This window comes from Podarcis bocagei, assembly GCF_964188305.1.
Source record: "Podarcis bocagei genome assembly, chromosome: 14".
NCBI lineage: Eukaryota > Metazoa > Chordata > Lepidosauria > Squamata > Lacertidae > Podarcis > Podarcis bocagei.
This window is the reverse complement of record NC_138139.1, coordinates 40,636,483-40,661,027: the sequence shown is the minus strand read 5'-3', so window position 1 is coordinate 40,661,027 and position 24,545 is coordinate 40,636,483. Positions and strand designations below refer to the sequence as shown.

Below are 24,545 nucleotides of genomic sequence, written 5' to 3'. Positions count from 1 at the left end.
ATATACTGATAAATGTGAGAAAGACAGGCTGAAGTCAAGAGCACAGGAAGTCATTGTGGTTCCTTCCAGATGTTGGACTACAGGTCCCATCATCCCCAGACAGCATAACCCCAATTAGATTAGTGATGATGGGAGTTGTAGTCCAACAACATTTGAAGGGTTGCATGTTGCCTATCCCTGATCAAGAGATTGCATCAAGTGGTAGTGTAGTAGACTTTCCTGTCCCTGCATGGCTTTGACTTAGCGCTTCATTAGATAAATGTTTTGAAGCACTATGCGGTTGTTTTTTGGTGTACTGATTTGTATTAAAAAATATTCATGAAAACGATCCTTTTAAGCTGCTTAAAATACAAAAAATTATCCTTCATTTGATACTGACTTAGTGTAATTACTGGTGGGGGGAGGGGAGGGGAGGGGAGAGGAAGGAACCTTGGCTAGCTATATTCTTCTGTGTTACAATTATGTAAATGAAGGAGTGATAGGAATAGAAACTGTGTGGGTTGGTCAGGTTTTACACAAGAAAAAAAGGGGGTGGTGATAGAACGATAGTTTCTAAAAATGAACGGCTCTGCGCCATGCCTTCTGGTTGTCTTTCATCAGCTGTGGGTTACATTTCCATCACTGATACTAAGAATAAATTTGAGCTGCATATGTTTTATAATACATATGGTTCCAAAAAGGATGTTTTGTTGGAGGCTGATTTATGTAAGGAAAGAGCTGTATTACTACAAATCTGCATATCTATCCATCCATCTATCTATCTATCTATCTATCTATCTATCTGGATTGTCATATTGGGCTGAATCTGACACTAGTCCTGCCCAGAGGGTTGCATCCAAGTAGACCCATTGAACTTAATGGGCGTGAGTTAGTCATGTCCATTAATTTAAGTGGGTCTGCTCTTGAGTAAAACTTCATTGAATGCAGACCACGATGCTTTGAAATGAATCAGTGTTTGGGTTGTTACTGTAATACTGCTTTATATTTTCTGTTGTTACGGGAGCCGCTGTGGGCACAGTTATGTGGGAAAGCGACATACAAACTGAAATAATGAATACATGAATAAACAAAGAATATAAGATCCCCTTGGAACTGGCATTAAAGGCTTCAATCTTTTGCAGTTGCTCAAATAAAGGTTCACAAAACATTTTTGAGGTAAATAGAGGGATGTTCAGGTTTCAGAGCTAAGCAGGGATTTGAGCCTCCAGTTGCCACATCTGAGCCCACCATGCTAACTAGCTGCCGCACCGCAGTTCATCTTTGACCTAAATAAAAACAAACCAAGAGATTTATTCAATTTTACTTAGGTGTCACTCAAATGACTTTTTTTTAAAAAAGAGACTTAATAATTCCTTTAGGCACAACAGCTCAGAACTAATATTATCATTTGGTGGATGTCAAATCATCATAATAAAGCTAACAGTTATCTTCACTTGAAGCCTTTTTAATTTATTTGGTAATAAAACCCCCCCACAATATATGTTCAAAGAATGAGTTCATTGCTGAATTAAAGTGGTTCTGCAGCACGTGGACGGAAAACTTTCTAAGACCGCAATTACATTTTAAATTTTCAGTTTAATTGTTTAGCTATGCCTATTTAATCCATTATAAGCATTTCTTATGAATATACATAACCTGAATATCAAATACTTAGAGATTCCCTTTCTTTGAACACAGAGGATACAGCTTCTTTAAACTGTGAAAGTGTCAGGCTTAAGGAATCAAAGTATAATTCTCAAGTCATACGCAGGCAACTCCAAAGTCTGTGTGTCTGTGTGTTTTTAAGTGGAAAGTGATACAGTGGTGCCCCGCAAGACGAATGCCTTGCAAGACGAAAAACTCGCTAGATGAAAGGGTTTTGCGGTTTTTGAGCTGCTTCGCAAGACGAATTTCCCTATGGGCTTGCTTCGCAAGACGAAAACGTCTTGCGTTTTTTGCAGGGTTTGTATCCCTTTTCTTAACACCGTTAATACACTTGCGACTTGACTTCGAGGAGCAAGTCATAGAACGCGGTGTGGTAGCCTTTTTTGAGGTTTTTGGCGATTTTTGAAGCTTTTCCAAAACTTTTCCGACACCGTGCTTCGCAAGACGAAAAATTCGCTAGACGAAAAAACTCGCGGAACGAATTAATTTCGTCTTGCGAGGCACCACTGTACTTTTCAGTTTTATAGAAGCAGATAGATGTGTGCCAAGGAGATGGGATTGCGAGAAAGAATACTTTCCTGCTGGATCAGACTAAGTGCCAACATAGTCCAGCATCTGTTCTCACAGTGACCAAGATGTCTATGGAAAGCGCACAAGCGAAACCTAAGCACAGCAGCACTCAGCTCACCTATGGTTTTCAGCACCTAGTGTACAGACCTGTTAAGGTCTTTGCCAGTATTCTGCTCTACTTTTTGTAAGCGAGCATTAGAGCAGAGGTTCCCAAACTTGGGTCTCCGGCTGTTTTCGGACTACAGTTCCCATCATCCTTGACCACTGGTCCTGCTAGCTATGGATTATGGCATTTGTAGTCCAAAAACAGCTGGAGACCCAAGTTTGGGAAACCCTGCATTAGAGGGTCCCTTAATTCTCCCTCTGTCTGTCCCTCCCTTGCTCCCTCTCTTTGCTTCAAAACATTAAGATGGTTAAAAATTAAAGAAAAGGAAAAGGGCCCCTGGACGGTAAAGTCCAGTCAAAGGCAACTATGGGGTGCGGCACTCATCTCGCTTTTCAGGCCAAGGGAACGAGCACCATCAGGAACAAAATAGTTAACTTAAAGCTCTGTTTTCCCCCTTCTCTTTCAAAATAGCCTGCATAACATAAGGCTAAAGAATATGTTGTAGTTGTGCCACTATCAGCTGTGTGAAAACTGTCGAGTCCAACGAAAAGAGTAATTGCCGTATTTTTCCATGTATAGGACTAGGTGGTTTTTTTTACCAAAAAATTAGGTTTAAAATTGGGGCTTGTCTTATACACAGGTAGCGTTGAGGGGTGTTTTCTTAATTTAGAGTCCCCCAAAACAGGGATGTCTTATACACGGAAAAATGCAGTATATAACATGGGAAATTTCAGGGTCTTTTTGCCCTTAATTTATGCTGATGTATTGGATGCTGATAGTGCTTTGTCTTAAAACCCTCTTTCTTTTTGTTGTTGCAAATGACGAGGAATGCTGGAATAGACCAAAACTGACCCACTAATTTCCTTCCATTTTATTGCTGGAGATGAGATCTTCTATGTCTAAAATATCATATTAGTTTAGTTCTTAAATTGATCTTTTGAAGTAACTTGGGTATGGACAGATGGGGCAGTGGAATTCAGTATTTTTAACACTTGGAAGTTTGCCAGGAGCCGTTTCCCTGACATTCTGGCGAAAGCTGTATTCATCAGGGATACTAGAATTGTGTGGCTCACAGAGATTTTCAATTTCAGCCCTGCTCCATCATAATTAATATGTTAGTTGTGAGTAATCTTCTTTACCTTCTTGCGTTGTCCAAAGAAAAGGTCCTGATAAATAGACCTTAGAACATTGTGCATTTTAGGATTTAATGTAATTGCAGGGAATGGCTCAGAATAAATCAGATTATTGGGATTTGGAGTTTCACATTACAAGGAAAGATACGGTTGGTGGCAAATATTTGTTTTTTCAAAACTTTGCTGGAAAAGGAGAGAGAACATCAGCCTGAGATCTAGATGAAACGTGTTTCTAATTGGGGTAGGTTCAGTGCTTGGCCATACGGGATGCTACTGTTAATTGGGAAACTGGGGAACAAACCCTGGCTCTTTCAGAGACATTTGTTTGCTGGAGGTGTGAACAAGACTCCTAAATTGAAATATATGGCTATTTATTGCATTTATATTCCCACCTTTACTTTGAGGAGCTCAAGGCGGCATACATTTTCCTCCCCCTTCCCCTTTTGTCCCTTGCGACAACCCTGTGAGGTAGGTTAGGCTGAGAGAGATGGTGACTGTTCCAAGGTTGCCCTAGGAGCTTCATGGCCAGGTAGAGATTTGAATCCTGGACTCCCAACTCCTAGTCCAACACAGCCACTGCTGTGCCAGTAGCCCCCATGTCTGTAGCCCTGAGGCCTCTAGTTCCTTTTGTTCAGAGGAAAGTCATTGTCAGCTTCACCATGAAAGACGAAGCAACCACTTGAAGTGGAAAGGGAACAGCTATCTTAATCAACCTTAAATAATAATAATAATAATAATAATAATAATAATAATAATAATAACAATAATAATAATATATTTATACCCCACCCTCCCAGACCGAGACCGGGCTCAGGGCGGCTAACACCAAATATATAAATTACATTAAAAACACAAAATCAAACGATTAGTTTAAAATACAATTTGAATCACATTTAAAATCACAATAAAATTAAGTGGGAACCCATGAATTATAACCGTAGTGGTAAGGAATTAAAATTTCACCAGGCCCGGCCACTCATGCTGGTCCCATATGGGCCAATAGAAATAGCCAAAGAGGCCACTTAACATACAGGGTCCCATAGAAAGAAGGGGGCAGGCCTGGCAGAGCAGCTCCATCTTGCAGGCCCTGCGAAAAGATGTCAGAGAACAAGGCAGCTGCTGCATCTCTCCCAACTGCATAGTTGCAGCATCCCAAGTCTTGGTTTCTTTGGTTATTGCCAGCTTCATCAATCTGCTTGGGTTGGGGGAGTGGACAAAGTTTTGTCTTGAGTTTATTTTTTTTTAAAAAAAAATTTAGCTGACCAATCACACCAGTTAATTAGTTTACAAACCCATTGGTGGCATTCAACTAAATAATTGTGCAAGCAGAACAACTTCCTCTTGCACACCATGATTCCCCCATCTCCTTTCCCCACATGTGCCCTGTGCCATCCCCAAATCTGGTCTGGAACCTCCAGAAGAGAATGTCTTGTTGGGCAGGCAAAAAATCCTTGCACTGATGGAACACTTGCCTTAGGGCTGCTTTGAATACTGTTAGGAGCTCGGCCTACACTCGATTAGGACCCTGGCAGAGACACATGCCTGACTGGCATGTTCCCTCCCTCCTGGTCGATCGTTTGGGAACTTCAGAAGCTTTCTTCAGCCCGAACATCACAGCGACCGATGCCAACCGAAACCGGCACACTTAGGGATCAGCAGAGTTTGCGCAGTTGCGTAACAGACCTCAGCATTTTGGCTAATCTACTTTATTTACATATAAACACACACGCACTGCAACATGGCTCCCTCTCTCTCTAGCATCAGACAGCAAAGAGAGAAAAAAAGGACAATAGTCTCACTTCATGGAACACAGTAACACAAACATCCTGTCTTTGTCACTTCCCACTCTGTAGAGTCAAAATACATACCATCATGTGAAAGACAACAATCCCATGACTGCAGTCATGGAGCAGGAATTCTAATAAATCCCTATGTCTAGTTAGCAAGCCATCCTCTATCAAGTCTGACTTTTTGTCCATATAGCCCTAAGGTTCCTCAGCAAGCAGGGAACATAGATGGAGACCTCTCCCATCCCCCTGCTACCTGATAGTTTTAAATGGAGATGCCAGAAATTGAACCGGGGATCTTCTGGATGGAAAAGTTGTCCACAACACTGACTACAGTAACATGTCCTCTGCCCTGATTTATTACCCTTTCACACACAAAATTCCTTGGGAAGGTGGTGTTTGCATTTTGTGCGTGTGCAATATGTATAACCACGAGACACTTCTTCTGGCATGCCATATATTTATTTAATTGAACTCCTGCCTTTTGCCAGAGGCTAAGCAGAGATAACGAAATGTTCTTAAAATCTGAGAGCTGGTGTGGTTTGAAGTCTTGGAGGAGCGGTTGGGTAATAATGCAAGCAGCAGGTTAATTATCGAGTGATGTTTTCCATGTATTTCTCTTAACGCTGGAAGGGAAGGATTAATTTTTAAAGCAGTAATTTTATTGCAAACTCTTGGATTTGGGAGGTTGGTGAGCGCAGCTTGTGCGTCTCTTGCTCTTTCCTCCTCAAAATAATGGTACAGGATTTTATAACACTGAGGCGAGTGGCTTATCACAGTGTACATTGTGATATTTGTGTTGTTTCGCTGTTGTTGCCAGACATTTTATCAGTAGTCTACCACATTGCCTTAAGAGTTTTTGACTTCTTTCCTCTGAGGACCTCTCCAGCTGCTGGGTCAGCACAGCCGATCTGAGTTGGCACCAGCTGGCAGACCTTACATGGTTTTATTATGTTGTTTTCCTTATGGGAAATATTAGTCCATTGCTGCTTTTGGACAGCAGTGATTTTATGTGGTACAGCTGACTTGAACGTCCCTTTACAAAGAACCCTCCTAATTTACCACCCTGCTTCCTTTGCAAATATGCTTTTAATCTCTTTATGTTCTAGAATGGTATTGAGCAATTGCTTCTTTGGAAGTTAGGTGTGCCCAAGTCCTGTGGTGACCAATGGGAGACGAGGGCATGCTTTAGCGCTCAACAGTCGGATGTTAAACAAGTTTACTTGGAAGTCTCCCTGAATGCAAGCAACGTTCCTTCCTGGTTGGGGTTTCCTGAAGCGACTGATTTGCATCACCTAAGCCTTGACCTGGATGGTGCTGAATTTTGGAGAAAGCTCACATTTCCCCTAGAAATGCTACCTTTCCGTAAGATCGAAACCAAACCTCCTGGTTGCGCAACTGCCTGGTATAATTTGGAGTGACAGATATCCCGTCAGAAAGGAACAGCTGGAAATGCCGAAATACTTGATAAGACATGAATATGTAAAGGTAAAGGGACCCCTAACCATTAGGTCCAGTCGTGACCGACTCTGGGGTTGCGGCGCTCATCTCGCTTTATTGGCCGAGGGAGCCAGCGTACAGCTTCCGGGTCATGTGGCCAGCATGACTAAGCCGCTTCTGGCGAACCAGAGCAGCGCACGGAAACGCCGTTTACCTTCCCGTCGGAGCGGTACCTATTTATCTACTTGCACTTTGACATGCTTTCGAACTGCTAGGTAGGCAGGAGCAGGGACCGAGCAACGGGAGCTCACCCCGTCGCGGGGATTCGAACCGCCAACCTTCCGATCGGCAAGTCCTAGGCTCTGTGTTTTAACCCACAGCGCCACTCACATCCCTAAGACATGAATAAGACATCCCTATTTTGTGGGACTCAGATTTAAGAAAATGAGGGGAGATGGCCCAGAGTATAAGACGCCCCCTATTTTTTAGGAAAAAAACCTAGTCTTATACACGGAAAAATACAGTATATCCTGCCCTTGCTCCTGAAGGAGCACAGGGCTGCAGGCACATCCATACTAAAGCATTAAAAAAACCCCAACAGCATTCCAAAAGCATTTCCTCATCTAGCCATCTCAGCTTTGCCAGAAACAGTGCCTTTCAGCCATCAAATGCCTGGATAAGCCGGGACGTTTTTGGATTCTGAAACTCTGGGCAGGCTGGCAGGCAACACCCTTGGGAGTTGCTGGAGCTCTGGTGTCGGAGGAAGTGAAGAAGGAAGGATCCTCTGGTAGATCATCAGCTGGAGCTAGAGATTCCAGGAAGCAAACACGAGTTATTCAAACAGGACGTGATAGAGGATCTGGGCTCTTGGGTGGTCAGCCCCAGCCAGTGATTCCAGCATCTGTTATTGCAGAAGAACTCATTTCACAGGCACAAGTTGTTTTACAAGGAATATCTAGGAGTGTAATTATAAGAGAGCTCCAGCGGACAAATCTTGCAGTCAACAACTTGCTGAGTCATGATGATGAAGATGGGGATGATGGTGACGACACGGCGAGTGAATCTTACCTTCCTGGAGAGGATCTTATGTCTATTCTGGATGCTGACATAATAATAATAATAATAATTTATTATTTATACCCCGCCCATCTGGCTGGGCCTCCCCAGCCACTCTGGGCGGCTTCCATAAAAACCAAAAATACACTAAAATATCACACGTTAAAAACTTCCCTGAACAGGGCTGCCTTAAGATGTCTCCTGAATGTCAGATAGTTGTTTATCGCTTTGACATCTGCTGGAAGGGCGTTCCACAAGGCGGGCGCCACTACCGAGAAGGCCCTCTGCCTGGTTCCCTGTAGCTTTGCTTCTCGCAGTGAGGGAACCGCCAGAAGGCCCTCGGCGCTGGACCTCAGCGTCCGGGCAGACTGATGGGGGTGGAGACGCTCCTTCAGGTATACTGGACCGAGGCCGTTTAGGGCTTTAAAGGTCAGCACCAACACTTTGAATTGTGCTCGGAAACGTACTGGGAGCCAATGCAGGTCTTTCAAGACCGGTGTTATATGGTCTCGGCGGCCGCTCCCAGTCACCAGTCTAGCTGCCGCATTCTGGATTAGTTGTAGTTTCCGCGTCACCTTCAAAGGTAGCCCCACGTAGAGCGCATTGCAGTAGTCCAAGCGGGAGATAACCAGAGCATGCACCACTCTGGCGAGACAGTCCGCAGGCAGATAGGGTCTCAGCCTACGTACCAGATGGAGCTGGTAAACAGCTGCCCTGGACACAGATTTGACCTGTGCCTCCATGGACAGCTGTGAGTCCAAAATGACTCCCAGGCTGCGCACCTGGTCCTTCAGGGGCACAGTTACCCCATTCAGGACCAGGGAATCCTCCACACCTGCCCGCCTCCTGTCCCCCAAAAACAGTACTTCTGTCTTGTCAGGATTCAACCTCAATCTGTTAGCCGCCATCCATCCTCCAACCGCCTCCAGACACTCACACAGGACCTTCACCGCCTTCACTGGTTCTGATTTAAAAGAGAGGTAGAGCTGGGTGTCATCCGCATACTGATGAACACCCAGCCCAAACCTCCTGATGATCTCTCCCAGCGGCTTCATATAGATGTTAAAAAGCATGGGGGAGAGGACAGAACCCTGAGGCACCCCACAAGTGAGGGCCCAAGGGTCTGAACACTCATCCCCCACCACCACTTTCTGAACACGGCCCAGGAGGAAGGAGCGGAACCACTGTATAACAGTGCCCCCAGCTCCCAGCCCCTCAAGACGGTCTAGAAGGATGCTATGGTCGATGGTATCAAACGCCGCTGAGAGATCCAGCAGAACTAGGAAACAGCTCTCACCTTTGTCCCTAGCCCGCCGGAGATCATCAACCAGTGCGACCAAGGCAGTTTCAGTCCCATGATGAGGCCTGAATCCCGACTGGAAGGGATCCAAATGGTCCGCTTCTTCCAGGCGTGCCTGGAGTTGTTCAGCAACCACTCGCTCAATCACCTTGCCCAGGAATGGAAGATTTGAGACTGGGCGATAGTTGGCCATCGTGGCCGCATCTAAAGATGTTTTTTTAAGAAGCGGTTTAATAACCGCCTCTTTCAGCGGGTCTGGGAAGGCTCCCTCACGGAGGGAAGCATTCACCACCCCACGAAGCCCATCGCCCAGTCCTTCCCGGCTAGCTTTTATAAGCCAGGATGGGCAAGGATCCAGGAGACAGGTGGTTGGTTTCACTCGTCCAAGCAGCCTGTCCACATCCTCGGAGGTAACAGATTGAAATTGATCCCACTCAACTTGACTAGACAGAACTCTAGCACTCTCCCGCCCCGGCCCTGCTCCCACGGTGGAGTCTACTTCTTCCCGAATCTGGGCGATTTTATCTGCAAAAAACTTTGCAAAATCATTGCAGGAGAACATGTGGCCCATACTGGGCCCCGATGTTGCAGGTGGTTCCGCTAAATTGTGAACCACCTGAAAAAGTCTCCTGCTGCTGTTTTCTGCAGATGCAATAGAGGCGGTGAAGAAATTCTTCTTCGCCGTCGCTATCGCCACTTGGTAGGCTCGACGTTGAGCTCTAACCTGTGTCCGGTCAGATTCGGAATGAGTTATCCGCCACCGGCGCTCTAGCCGTCTCAACGATTGTTTCATTGCCCTCAGATCCGTGGAAAACCACGGGGCTGTCCGGGCTCCATGCAATCGGAGAGGGCGCTTCGGAGCCAAACAGTCAATAGCCCTGGTTAACTCCACATTCCAGCGGGCCACCAGGGAATCGGCTGAAAGGCCATCAACATGGGATAAAGCATCCCCTACCACTCTCTGGAAACCATTTGGATCCATTAAGTGGCGGGGGCGGACCATCCGAATTGGTCCCACCTCCCTGCAGAGGGGATGGGTCGCAGAGAAGTCCAGTTGCACCAGGAAGTGATCTGACCATGGCACTTCTTTCATTTCGCTTTTACTTAGTGTCAGATCACCAACATCCATAGAGGTAAACACCAGGTCCAAGGCATGTCCACGGCTATGGGTTGGGCCAGACTTATTCAGGGACAGCCCCATGGAGGCCATGCTTTCCACGAAGTCCCGAGCGGCCCCTTGTAAGGTCGTGTCGGCATGGATGTTAAAATCCCCTAGGACGACCAGGCTAGGTGTCTCCAGGAGAACATCCGCCACGACCTGAAGCAGCTCGGGCAGGGAATCCTTGGTGCAGCGGGGAGGTCGGTACACCAAAAGGAATCCTGTACTGCCCCTATTGCCCAACTTCCAGAACATGCACTCAGAAAACTGGGTCTTCCCAATAGGACGCCTGGTGCAAACTAATGACTTCCTAAAAATCACTGCAACCCCCCCTCCCCGCCCACGTGACCTGGGTTGCTGTGCGTAAGAGAAACCTGGTGGACAAGCAGCGGCAAGGACAGGCCCATCTGCTTCATCCAACCAAGTCTCTGTTACACATGCCAGGTCAAATCCTCCATCCATGATCAAGTCATGGATGGCAGTGGTCTTACGAATCATTGACCTGGCATTGCACAGCAGCACCTTCAGGTCACGTGGGTATCCCTTGCTGATTCTAGTATCCATCCGGACAGGACCAGACCCGGAGGCAGGGATAGTCCTCAGACAACGACTAAACCTGCCTCCTCTGTAATGACATGGTCTGGTCTTAGCGTAACTCCTCCTCCTACCCGTGATCACTGAGATCGGTTGTCCCAGTGCATCCCCCCCTGTGGAACATGCCCCAGCCATTTTGTGGGCTGGGGCCCACTCCCCGGCAGCCCTGAACCCTCCCCCTAAAAACAAAATAACACCTTAAACAAACAAACAAAACCAATAAAACAATACAAACAAAAAAATGTAAAAATTACAAAAACATCAAAATAAAAAAATAATAATTCCCCAAGCCCAACCAAACATCCATCCCACCCCCACCCCCCACATACAAAAAATCCAAAGAAATTTTAAAAAAACATTTTAAAAACACTCTGTGCCTCTCCGGCAGTAACAACTGTCCTAGTGAGGCCTGTCAGGCCCCGCCCCGGGCCAGGTGGTAAGTGGCAGGGAGGAGCAGGGCCCTCAGGCACTCACTCAGGGAGTCTTCCTGGGCAGCAGGCCGCAAGCAGCACGCAGTCCTTATGAGGCCCCAGGCCCCGCCCCAAGCCAGATGGTAAGTGGCAAAAGCAGGGCCCACAAGCACTCACTCAGGGAGTCTTCCTGGGCAGCAGGCCGCAAGCAGCACGCAGTCCTTATGAGGCCCCAGGCCCCGCCCCAAGCCAGATGGTAAGTGGCAAAAGCAGGGCCCACAAGCACTCACTCAGGGAGTCTTCCTGGGCAGCAGGCCGCAAGCAGCACGCAGTCCTTATGAGGCCCCAGGCCCCGCCCCAAGCCAGATGTTAAGTGGCAAAAGCAGGGCCCACAAGCACTCACTCAGGGAGTCTTCCTGGGCAGCAGGCAGCAAGCAGCACACAGTCCTTATGAGGCCCCAGGCCCCGCCCCGGGCCAGGTGGTAAGTGGCAGGGAGGAGCAGGGCCCTCAGGCACTCACTCAGGGAGTCTTCCTGGGCAGCAGGCCGCAAGCAGCACGCAGTCCTTATGAGGCCCCAGGCCCCGCCCCAAGCCAGATGGTAAGTGGCAAAAGCAGGGCCCACAAGCACTCACTCAGGGAGTCTTCCTGGGCAGCAGGCCGCAAGCAGCACGCAGTCCTTATGAGGCCCCAGGCCCCGCCCCAGGCCAGATGGTAAGTGGCAAAAGCAGGGCCCACAAGCACTCACTCAGGGAGTCTTCCTGGGCAGCAGGCCGCAAGCAGCACGCAGTCCTTATGAGGCCCCAGGCCCCGCCCCAAGCCAGATGGTAAGTGGCAAAAGCAGGGCCCACAAGCACTCACTCAGGGAGTCTTCCTGGGCAGCAGGCAGCAAGCAGCGCGCAGTCCTTGTGAGGCCCCAGGCCCCGCCCCAAGCCAGATGGTAAGTGGCAAAAGCAGGGCCCACAAGCACTCACTCAGGGAGTCTTCCTGGGCAGCAGGCAGCAAGCAGCGCGCAGTCCTTGTGAGGCCCCAGGCCCCGCCCCAAGCCAGATGGTAAGTGGCAAAAGCAGGGCCCACAAGCACTCACTCAGGGAGTCTTCCTGGGCAGCAGGCCGCAAGCAGCACGCAGTCCTTATGAGGCCCCAGGCCCCGCCCCAAGCCAGATGGTAAGTGGCAAAAGCAGGGCCCACAATCACTCACTCAGGGAGTCTTCCTGGGCAGCAGGCCGCAAGCAGCACGCAGTCCTTATGAGGCCCCAGGCCCCGCCCCAAGCCAGATGGTAAGTGGCAAAAGCAGGGCCCACAAGCACTCACTCAGGGAGTCTTCCTGGGCAGCAGGCAGCAAGCAGCACACAGTCCTTATGAGGCCCCAGGCCCCGCCCCGGGCCAGGTGGTAAGTGGCAGGGAGGAGCAGGGCCCTCAGGCACTCACTCAGGGAGTCTTCCTGGGCAGCAGGCCGCAAGCAGCACGCAGTCCTTATGAGGCCCCAGGCCCCGCCCCAAGCCAGATGGTAAGTGGCAAAAGCAGGGCCCACAAGCACTCACTCAGGGAGTCTTCCTGGGCAGCAGGCCGCAAGCAGCACGCAGTCCTTATGAGGCCCCAGGCCCCGCCCCAGGCCAGATGGTAAGTGGCAAAAGCAGGGCCCACAAGCACTCACTCAGGGAGTCTTCCTGGGCAGCAGGCCGCAAGCAGCACGCAGTCCTTATGAGGCCCCAGGCCCCGCCCCAAGCCAGATGGTAAGTGGCAAAAGCAGGGCCCACAAGCACTCACTCAGGGAGTCTTCCTGGGCAGCAGGCCGCAAGCAGCACGCAGTCCTTATGAGGCCCCAGGCCCCGCCCCAAGCCAGATGGTAAGTGGCAAAAGCAGGGCCCACAAGCACTCACTCAGGGAGTCTTCCTGGGCAGCAGGCAGCAAGCAGCGCGCAGTCCTTGTGAGGCCCCAGGCCCCGCCCCAAGCCAGATGGTAAGTGGCAAAAGCAGGGCCCACAAGCACTCACTCAGGGAGTCTTCCTGGGCAGCAGGCAGCAAGCAGCACACAGTCCTTATGAGGCCCCAGGCCCCGCCCCGGGCCAGGTGGTAAGTGGCAGGGAGGAGCAGGGCCCTCAGGCACTCACTCAGGGAGTCTTCCTGGGCAGCAGGCCGCAAGCAGCACGCAGTCCTTATGAGGCCCCAGGCCCCGCCCCAAGCCAGATGGTAAGTGGCAAAAGCAGGGCCCACAAGCACTCACTCAGGGAGTCTTCCTGGGCAGCAGGCCGCAAGCAGCACGCAGTCCTTATGAGGCCCCAGGCCCCGCCCCAGGCCAGATGGTAAGTGGCAAAAGCAGGGCCCACAAGCACTCACTCAGGGAGTCTTCCTGGGCAGCAGGCCGCAAGCAGCACGCAGTCCTTATGAGGCCCCAGGCCCCGCCCCAAGCCAGATGGTAAGTGGCAAAAGCAGGGCCCACAAGCACTCACTCAGGGAGTCTTCCTGGGCAGCAGGCAGCAAGCAGCGCGCAGTCCTTGTGAGGCCCCAGGCCCCGCCCCAAGCCAGATGGTAAGTGGCAAAAGCAGGGCCCACAAGCACTCACTCAGGGAGTCTTCCTGTGTCATCATTGATTCTGATGCTATGTTTTCAGAAGATATTACTTTGGTTATTCATCCTTTTGGCGCTCATCACTTTCCAGGCTAAGCTCATCCCGAGTTCTCTTTCTTCCCTTAGAGGGAGACTCTGAGCTGTTGCGTGAACGTGAGTCTGTTTTACGTTTGTATGAAAGAAGGTGGCTTGATGGAGCCTCATTTGATATAATGAAAGAGGCTCTACAAGCAAAGAAGGGGAGCCAAACCTTGACAAGAAGAATACACCTGTCCAAAGCCTCTTTAGGAGAGGACTTGCAGTGGTGGCTGGATAAGGATGGGATGAAATTTATTTCTATTGATGCTTTGTATTCTGAGCTTGTGGCAGTGAGCAGTAAAGGGGAGCTGTATCAGTGGAAATGGAGTGAATCTGAACCTTACAGAAATGCACAGAATCCTTCTATAAACTCAGTCAGATGGGGAAACTCAGCCAGATGGGCGGGGTATAAATAATAAATTATTATTATTATTATCATTATCATTATACATCACCCACCTGCCATGTACCTGGGATTAACCAACGAGAAGATTACCCTCCTTTCTGCAAACAGCATCAGAGCAACTGTTGCCACAGAAAACAATAAGGTAGCTACCTGGGTAGATGAAACCTTGAGTTCTGTAGCTTCTAAACTAGAACATAGGCACAGACGTACTCTGAACTTCAAGGAGAGCATATAGTTTCTCTGCATTGCTGCACTCTTTATACCTGTGCTCAGCTGGAGAATAACCTGTACTGGTGGGGTGTAGTTCCTTTTAGCCAAAGGAAGAAGATGCTGAAAAAGGCTAAAGCCAAAAATAAAAAATCTAGTTGTTTTCGGATTCCTCCTAAAGGAATCAGTAATGAGGAAGATGGATACACCTTGCCAGGGAGGCCATTCCATAAATGGGCAAGTGCCACTGAAAAGGCCATGTTGTGGGGCAGTGCTACCTGGGCAGTCCGCAATGGTTGACACCACAACCCCGAGGTCTCACCTGTGTGGGGACAGTATCTGAAGAAATGAATACTTGCGATGAGGTGAGGTTTGCTGCCTGTGGAAACACAACCACAAATCTCTTGCTGATTGTCCATCACAGGACACACATCCAAAGATGATTCCCTTGCTATCAGAGAGAAAATTCGCTTCCTAGGTTAGTGATGGCAGAGATACAGACAGGTCTCACTTTATTGTGGCTAGAATCTGCTTTTGCAAAAGAAGTAAAAAAAAAAAAGTAGTTTTCATTTGTAGTTTTCTTTCTATATTTGTTCAATAGTTCTTTTTATTATTTATTAAAAAGATAGGAGGGCTAGTGCATTATCTTAGTCTCCCAGATACAGCATTCTGCTACCAACCAGGAGTATTTATGCGTACCTTAAGATGCAAGTTCTTACCTTATCAGCTTAATAGTCAACAATTTGCCTATTGGGATAACTGTTACAAAGGAGGAGGTGAAAAGGCTGGAGCTTGATCCACTTTGCGCTAATCGTTCCTAGCAGCGACTGAGCGATGCCATCAAGGCAGGTAATTCCTAATTGTCCTTGATTGCTCATTTCTTCATTGCTAGGATAACACAAATTTGAGCCAAGATGGTTGTTGGCAGTGCGACATGGAGCACTTTGAGCCAAGCACGAGCTCATTCCACAAATAGTGCAACTGCCCGAGCCGCAAAACTGACAGGCCACCTGTTTCCTCCAGCTGTTTAAATGCTTGTCAGATCCACTTTAGCGCCGTTTAAAAAACCACTTTTTACCTTGAGCCATGGCTTGAACAACAGCATTCCCAGATATTTGCAGTTCGGTCCAGTACTATTATTATTTTTGAGTTAGCTGTGAACAAATATCCCAGCTCCTGTCCAAAACCCAACCACAGTAGTGCTTATTTGGAAGTAAGAAGCAAACTTTCATTGTAGCAGATCAATGGTGCAGACTTAGTGGCTAGGAAAGAGCAGTATTTAGTCCTGGTGCTCTTACAAAGCAAAGCGGTGGCAACAGCATAACCAGTTCAAGAGACAAAGACAAGGTTCAGCAGTCCAGGATAGGGCTGGCCGACATCTGGTTTTCAACATCATGATATATCACCAGCTGAGTATCGTGATACAGTGGTACCTTGGGTTAAGTACTTAATTCGTTCTGGAGGTCTGGAGAAACTGTTCTTAACCTGAAGCACCACTTTAGCTAATGGGGCCTCCTACTGCTGTTGCGCCGCCAGAGCCTGATTTCTGTTCTCATCCTGAAGCAAAGTTCTTAACCTGAGGTACTATTTCTGAGTTAGCGGAGTCTGTAACCTGAAGTGTATGTAACCTGAGGTACCACTGTATACCAATATACCACAGTGTCTGAAATAAGGATGGAGCTAAGTAGAGGCATTGGCTGGCTTCATGGTTTTCTCCGCATCATGATTTTTGCATAGTGTGGATGCACCCACACACCCACACACACACACCCTGATTCATGATATATTGCTAAGTCAAACATTATGAAACCAATATGGACTTCAAACGGGTTTTGGATGATATATCGATAAATTGCCCAGCCCTATTCCAGGATTGGTAGCAAGAGTTCCAAGACAGTTGTTCTAACAAGTTTCCCTGCCTTTTAACCAAGTATTTAAACAGGAGCAGAGAAGGCTCAGCTACTCACAAGAAGTTGTGTGCCTTCAGCAATTCCTGACCTGAAGACAGGCACTTATCTGGGGAGTGGGGGAAAATGTTCTCCTCTTCTCTTGATGCACCACATCTCTGGGAGTTCTTGCTGGGTGCACCTCCTCTTCCCCCAGTCCCAGTGTGTCACAGATGGCTGCACCTAAGATTTCCCTCTCATCCTCCAAGGGATGGGAAGGGCTTGGGTCTCTCACCTTGTCAGCTCCGAGAGCAAAGGAGGGCTTCATCAAGCTAGCTCTGCTGCATAGTCTCACTCCCTGCCCAACTTTGAGTCCATGTCCTCACTCTTGGATGTTTCCTGTTCCTGACCTGGATCAGAAGATTCAGAGGGAGCCATGGCCATTAACACATCTGCCTTAATGTTTCACTGCCTATAGAAGTTATTTTTCAGCCTGCATTTGCAACAACCAAGTGTAGTTCATGCCAAGTGCAAATTGGATATATCTTTTGCTACGTGTGTCATCTACAGGGCAATTGAGAACCATCTCTATTAAATAAGACCCCTGTTCAACTTCAGTGGAATTCTGGCCAGATGAGAGAATATTTTAGCAATTTTTTTTTAAAAAAGCAAAGCAATGTGCTCACCCAAGTAATTGCAGGCTGCTCCTCTTAGTGACAGAAACCTTTTGATCATTTCTCTTTGCACTGCGAAGTGGTTTTGACACGCTCTTAAAATGAGGTTACCATTTAATTTCCATTAGCCAAAGCAACACTTCCTGAAACTCAACAGGTACCTAACCTTGGTGTAGCCCTTGTTGGAGGTAGGCTGGTGTAAATATTGCTACCATTTGTCTAATTAGTTGAAATGATTTTGTGGTTTTCCCCACCCCCTTGAGGGTGTGCAATAAGGTAAATGGTAGGAGAAATTATTTTTCATGTTCTTATGATGATAAAACTGGTGTTCAGCTGGTGTTCAAGGGACACAACAGAGTCCTGGAATATAATACAGTGGTACCTCGGGTTAAGTACTTAATTCGTTCCAGAGGTCTTAACCTGAAACTGTTCTTAACCTGAAGCACCACTTTAGCTAATGGAGCCTCCCGCTGCCGCCGCGCTGCCAGCACGCTATTTCTGTTCTCATCCTGAAGCAAAGTTCTTAACCTGAAGCACTATTTTTGGGTTAGCGGAGTCTGTAACCTGAAGCGTATGTAACCCGAGGTACTACTGTAACAATCTTCATCATCAAGTCCTCCAGATCTGTTTCCCCCAGCGAGCTTAGAACTGATAGCACTGAGTCGTGTCCAGTGGTTTTGCCTTAAATGAGGAATCCACCATTTGGGGGTAGAGTAGACAGGAAATGCTATTTTTTTGGTCAGTCTCCCCTGTCCATTTAATCCATTTCCCCACCCCTCATTCTGCCCCTGAGACTTCGTCTACAGCAGGAAGGGGGAAGCCTATATTGCCCTGTCTTGCTGAAGCACTTTCTGCTAGGGCAGGAGTGGTGAGCCTCAGGCTTGAGAACTGAGTCTGCCCCTCCAGGCCTTTCTGTTTGGCGCTTAGTACTCTGTCTACATCCACTCTCCACACCACATTGACAATTTCCAGGCCACACCTCTCACAAGCCTGGGGCCTCCTTGAGTGCTTTTGCCTGGCTAGATCACGTTCTTGAGTTCTTGCTTGCTTGGAGGTGTGTGTGTGTGTGTGTGTGTGTGTGTGTGTTGTGTGTAGAAGCACAGGTCTTATCCACAACCAGAATGTAACCTGCTGTATGAGTCACACCTGTTTTTCTGTCCACCTTTGCTCCCCCTCGGATGAAAAATATTCCGCTCTCCTTCGCCGTGGCAAAGCTAACCCAACATTTCTATAGCCAATGCTTTCGATCATTTTTAAAAGACGGAATGCAAGCGATGAATCAAAATGGAGAAAAGAAAATGAAGTCTTGTTTGTGAAGCTATCTTATATCCCTTAGCCCCCTGTCCTTTCAGGGGTCTGCCCCTTTCCTAAATCTTGGCTAGATGAAGGTCTCCACCACCACCACCACCACCACACTTTCTCCCTTTGTGCCTTGAACTCTCCCAGAACACATGTCCAATGCTGTCCCTCTTGCTTCCTTCCAGACCCTCACTCATTTTTTTGGCATCAGTTTGGCCACCTCTCAAGAAACCAGTGCCAAACTCAGTGCAAGGATTCCCAAGGTGGGAGTGGCAGTCCTCGTTGATATTGGGGTGCCAGGTTGCCATTCTGAGTCAAGATGGCAATCCGAAACCTGGCTTTGGATTGACTCCATCAGATGGGTGACTGGTCCAAACTCACTACCCCATCCATTTAAAAATCACGGTATTTTCTGATTTCTAAAAATACCTGGCCAGTACTGGGCACTCCCTGCTAGTCTATATCTATCTATATCTATATACCTACTGCTTGATTGCAGAAACACCCCTCAGTGGCTTACAAAAAGGATAAAACTATAAGCAAAATCAGCAAAAACCCAATTATTTTAAATAATCCAAAAATAAATAGAACCAAAAATAACTCACACAACCTCCCATTTCAGCAGCAGGGTTACATTTCCAGTGGTCCGTTCAGACTTTGGATGCCTTTATTTCCAGAAACTTCTGGTGTTGGGGCATGTAGAATATGAGACTTACGGGATTCTTGTGTGATTGGGGAGTGGCGACGGGGGGAAAAAAACCCACAATTTTATACTGTGAACACTAGGAGTGGAGGGCCAGTGGGATTTGGGATTCCCTGCTGTTACAAACTCAGCAGCATGCTCTTAATGCTTTTATTTATTGGGCCGATTGAAGTTCTCTGATCAAAGGCTCCATTCAAGCTCTTTGATTTCCCTCTTCCTCCTTCTGCCCCAACTTCATTTGCTTTGTATCTGCCTGTGACGCTTGTAAGCAGTTTGACTGCTTGCTGAGCTTGGCAAACGCCAAACTCTCTGGCTGAAGGTCTGTGGCAAAGGGGCCCTTTTGATAAGGGTAGTTTGCTTAGATAATAACAAAAAACAACAGCTCTCACTTTTTATGGATTCGTCTGTTTCTTCGTCCCATATGGGTTGGATCTGGACTGGGTTAGTTGGACTTGCTTCCCATCAGAAATCAATGGGACTTGACGTAACCATGACTAACACTTTGCATTGAATTTCAATAAGATCCAAGTTCAGCTAACTTAGTCTGGATCTAACTCTCTGTTTTGCTCTGTTGCTTCTACGCATTTTCAACCACATTTCTCAGACTCAGTTTATTTTATTTTAAAAGGGGACATTTCTCTTTCCCTCCCCCAGTCTGCTTTTAAGTCTTGTCCCAGGACCTAATGGTCAGGGGTCCCTTTACCTTTATATTATGTCCTTCCACCCACAGGTAAAAACTGATTTATTCCAATAGGCTTTTGCTGTTTAAGGAAAGGCCTTTTAAATGTGTTGTGCTGTTGTTGTTGTTGTGTTTTTTACTCACTTGTGTATCTACTACCTATGCAGTGATAGATTTGGTTTTTTCTTGTTGTTGTTTAGTCATTCAGTCGTGTCCGACTATTCGTGACCCCATGGACCAGAGCACGCCAGGCACTCCTGTCTTTGACTGCCTCCCGGAGTTTGGTCAGGCTCATGCTGGTAGCTTCGAGAACACTGTCCAACCATCCCGTCCTCTGTCGTCCCCTTCTCCTTGTGCCCTCCATCTTTCCCAACATCAGGGTCTTTTCCAGGGAGTCTTCCCTTCTCATGATTTGGTTTTTACTTCACTTTAACTCCATTATATTTTAATTACTTCTTAGCTACAGTGGTGCCTCGCAAGACGAAAAGAATCCGTTCTGTGATTCTCTTCGTCTAGCGGTTTTTTCGTCTTGCGAAGCAAGCCCATTGAAGGATTAGCGGATTAGCGCTATTAGCGGCTTTTAGCGGCTTTTAGCGGCTTTTAGCGGCTTATCTGCTGATCGGATCAGCTGATAAGCGGCTTAGCGGCTTAGCGGCTTAGAAAAAGGGGGGGAAAGGGAAAAAACCCAGCAGGAACTCGCAAGACATTGTCGTCTTGCGAAGCAAGCCCATAGGAAATTTGTTTTGCGAAGCACCTCCAAAACGGAAAACTCTTTCGTCTAGCGAGTTTTCCGTCTTGCGAGGCATTCGTCTTGCGGGGCACCACTGTATTATATTTTATATGTTCGTAGCTTTCTGTGTTCTAGTGCTGTGTGTTTTAATTTTTGTAAGCCACCTGGTTCTGGGGCAAAGGTGGGAAGCAAACAAGCAAGCAAGCAAACCAACCAACCAACCAACCAACCAACCAACCAACCAACCAACCAACAAACGGCTGCATTATGACAGACTTACAGCCTCTTTGAGCCCAGGGTCTAGGGGTCTCCTTATATAGTTCTGATGTACTTTTGCTATTGGTACATTTGTCCTGGGTGTTTAATATGCGGCTGAATGAGCTGGAAGGGCTTTTCAGACTGCTGGCCATTTACTGCAGGGGATTTTTTGGCAAGTTTCCCCTTCTTGTTTTTATTTAATTGTGTTTTATTCCGTTTGATTTCCTCCCTGCTTTTTAGTCCAGAAGGATCCCCACGGCAGCTTACAGAAACACAATAGAACTGTGCTATTGAACGGCACTGTCGCTGGGAGTGTTCTCATCTGCTTTCATCCCATCTTGCTTCCATGACTGCTGGAAATAATGTGAGATGAGATAAGTTCAGTGAGAATCCACCCACCCTCCCCAAATATACAGCTTAATCAACTGAAAAGTTATGTGTGTGTGTGTGTGTGTGTGTGTGTATGTGTGTGTATATGTATATGTATGTATGTGTGTGTGTGTGTGTGTGTGTATGTATGTGTGTATGTATATGTATATGTGTATTGGCTCTGTTCTAGTAACAAGAAGCCGAAAGCACCAGCCTGAAGATGACGAGTGAGACCTCGTCGAAACGTCGCCTAGACACCCCAACTCTTACACGGGAAGATACCCGAAGACACCAAAACCTGCATATATATATATATATATATATATACATACACACACACACATACACACACACCGGAAGTAAAGACTTGCCGTGGTTCAGGGCTTCCCAAACATTTTCTTGCTCACAGTCCTATTTGATAGGGCTGAAAATGGCAGTGGCCCACAAGTCATGTGTTGAAGCAGAGCCAGGAATATCCAATGGCCCTTGTTCCACCAGGATTTTGACACCTTTTGCACGTCAGAAATCTTTTCACTCCATATTGTCCCTGCTCCATATTGTCTGCACTATCTGGAAGCAGCTTTCTGGGGTTTCAGGCAGTGGGTCTCTCCTAGCCTTTACCTGGAGATGCCGGGAATTGAACCCGGGACCGCCTGCCTGTAAGGCGTATGTTCTACCACTAAGCTACGGCCCTCCCCCATAGCTTCCCTATAGCTTTCTAGGGTTGAAGCCGGTCATTTAAAAACTGGAAAGCTAGACCCCCCTCTGGATATTCATTAATGGATTAAGGGTTGAAAGGGTTCATTTTGGAACAAAAAAAGCATAATGAGTCTGATTCTTTGATGATAATAAAGTTCCCTGTTCACTCCCCAACATGCCTCTCAATATTCCTCCTTACTTTGCCTTGTCAATAATGTTTCCTTTGACTCATGCCACTTCACTCAGTAAGACTTCAAACATGCAGGTTCGTTTTTTGTGTGATGGCTCTGGCTACACAAATAAACAAGATTCGTAACGTACAGGAATAATCCGTGTCATGTTTACTTGGAAGTTAATTCCTGCGGTGCTCAATCGGACTTAACTCCAGAATAAACACATACAGGGTTGCGGCTTCTCGGCTGCTGACAGCTGATTCTGAACAACACAGAAACCGGCTGTGTGTGTGAGGAGGCGGATGAAGAGCCCCAAATCTCAGCCTCCTCTGGGCACTCCGACGGATGTATCGACCACTTGCCTTTTTGCCTTCTCCATAGGAATGTGCTCCTGCACCCCCTTCTTTAGCAATTTCATTTAAAGGTTTTGCGAGCTCTCTAATACCACCTAAGTATAACGTTCCTGCTCTTGCAATTTATTGATTTAAATATTTCGTGGAGCATACAACCAGGCAGCTTGCAACGTCAAAACACAATGCTACAAGCATAACCTCAGTTAATACATCAAAGGTGCATCGATAAGAATTAAGAGCTAGTGTAATGTAGCGGTTAGAATGTTGGACTATGACCTGGAAGATCAGGGTTTGAATCCCTCCCTGCTCAATAAGAAAGTACGCAAGTGACTTTGGACACTTTCTCTCAGCCTAACCTACCTCAAAGGGTTGTTTTTTGAGGATAAAACGGGGAGGAAGAACCATGTACAGTGGTACCTCGGGTTAATAACTTAATTCGTTCTGGAGGTCCGTTCTTAACCGGAAACTGTTCTAACCTGAGGTACCACTATAGCTAATGGGGCCTCCCGCTGCCGCCGCGCAATTTTTGTTCTCATCCTGAGGTAAAGTTCTTAACCCGAGATACTATTTCTAGGTTAGTGGAGTCTGTAACCTGAAGTGTCTATAACTTGAAGCGTCTGTAACCTGAGGTACCACTGTACACCACTTTGAGCTCCTTGGAGGAAATAATAATGAATTAAAAAATGGCAACAAATCACTGTTCCAAAGCCCTGTTTGAACAATTAAAATCCCCACTATTTATTTGATCTCTTCTGTTTCTTTGTTGTTACTGCTTTTTGTGTACTGGAAAACGAAAGTAACAACATTTGTTGAAAAAGATGTCTAAAAGAAAGCGGGGGGTGACTATTGCCCAGCGGCGGAGCGTATGCCCATGCTGCCCAGGGTGGGCGCGCTCCCGCGGGGGGGCGTAGCAAGGAGGGTACCCTCCCAGGCGCGGGATAGCCACTCGGATGCCCGGAGCGGTGTGCGCACCCTGCAGCTGGGGATGGAGCGAGCCACCCACAGGGGCAAGCCGCCAATGGTGGACATTCAGCGTGCCACCCGCCCACAACTCCCAAGCCCCCCCCCAAGCTGTCAAAACAAAGGGGGAAGAGGGGAATGCCACTGGCAAAGTGGCACAGCTCCCCCCTTACCCCGACGGCTCGGGGTAGGCTTGGGAGTTGTGGGTGAGCGGTGCGCCGAATGTCAACCCCCTCAGTGACGGCTCCCAGGGCGGTCCGCCCCCCTTCCTACGCCCCTGCTCTTGCCCAACTTCAGTTGGCAAGGAGTCCACAGGGCAGGGCCTGCCATGCTACATTGGTTTGGGTCTTAGCCTCCAGAAGAGGAGAAAACAAGCTTGTTCCATCCTCCATGTGACAGCCCTTTAGATAGCTTTCTTCTAATGCTTTCTTTAGGATTGTGTGCGTGTGTGTGTGTGATTTATGCAGCATCTTCTTTCCAAAGTACTTTGTCTGCTCAGTGATCCCTGTACAAGTTGTGCTCAGTAAACTACTTGTAGATTATTTTACGGCGTTTAGTTCCAGAAACAGATCTGGAGGTTATTTGAAATGTGCTTACTTACTGCAGCAGAAAAAAACCCCTGTGTTGTTAAAAAAAATGGGGAGTGTGTGAAAGGCTCCCAACAGTGGTTTGATTAAATAAATAATAAATTTGATTAAATGGTTTGATTAAAATATGGAATATCCACATAACGATTAAATGAACATATTTTTTAAAAGCTAGTTATAAATTAACCAAGTAAGCTCTTGAATCCTGGCCTTTATCGACCTTTGGAAAGTTGTTTGTTCGCTATACAGTGTATATTTGAAGATACCATAATCAAATGTTACATTATGGCTTCTGAGATCAAGGAGCACGTTTTCACCTAGGCTTGGATACAACTGGTCACAATTTTGAATCAAGATGGCAGACTGGATTTTTCAAAACGGCATGGATTTTAACCACCCATTTCAGCCACTGATTTCAAAACTTCACTGATTTTTTTTTTTAATTAAAAAAATTGGTTTCCGTCAGTGCTCAGTATGTGGCTTCTTACTTTGTTATGTTTTGGAGCAATAAGTATTAAGACAATATCCAGTGTTTTCGCTTTACTATAATTCTGTAGATTGTACATGAGAATATAAATACCACACCAGCAGGTCTTAAAGATGGCGAGGCAACCTTGCTGCACATAAATTCAGAGGGTCCAATCCTGTCCCATACAGTTGATCAGCTGCCTACTGTGAGCGATCAGCACCAGCTACTACAAATTGTGAGACAGACCTG

At 47.2% G+C, this 24,545-nt stretch overlaps 1 protein-coding gene across 4 annotated transcripts in view; it reads left to right on the top strand.

The window, feature by feature from the left end:
* Positions 1 to 24,545, top strand: part of SNX29 (sorting nexin 29) — a 238,673-nt gene that overhangs the window by 58,885 nt on the left and 155,243 nt on the right. The window lies entirely within an intron of this gene.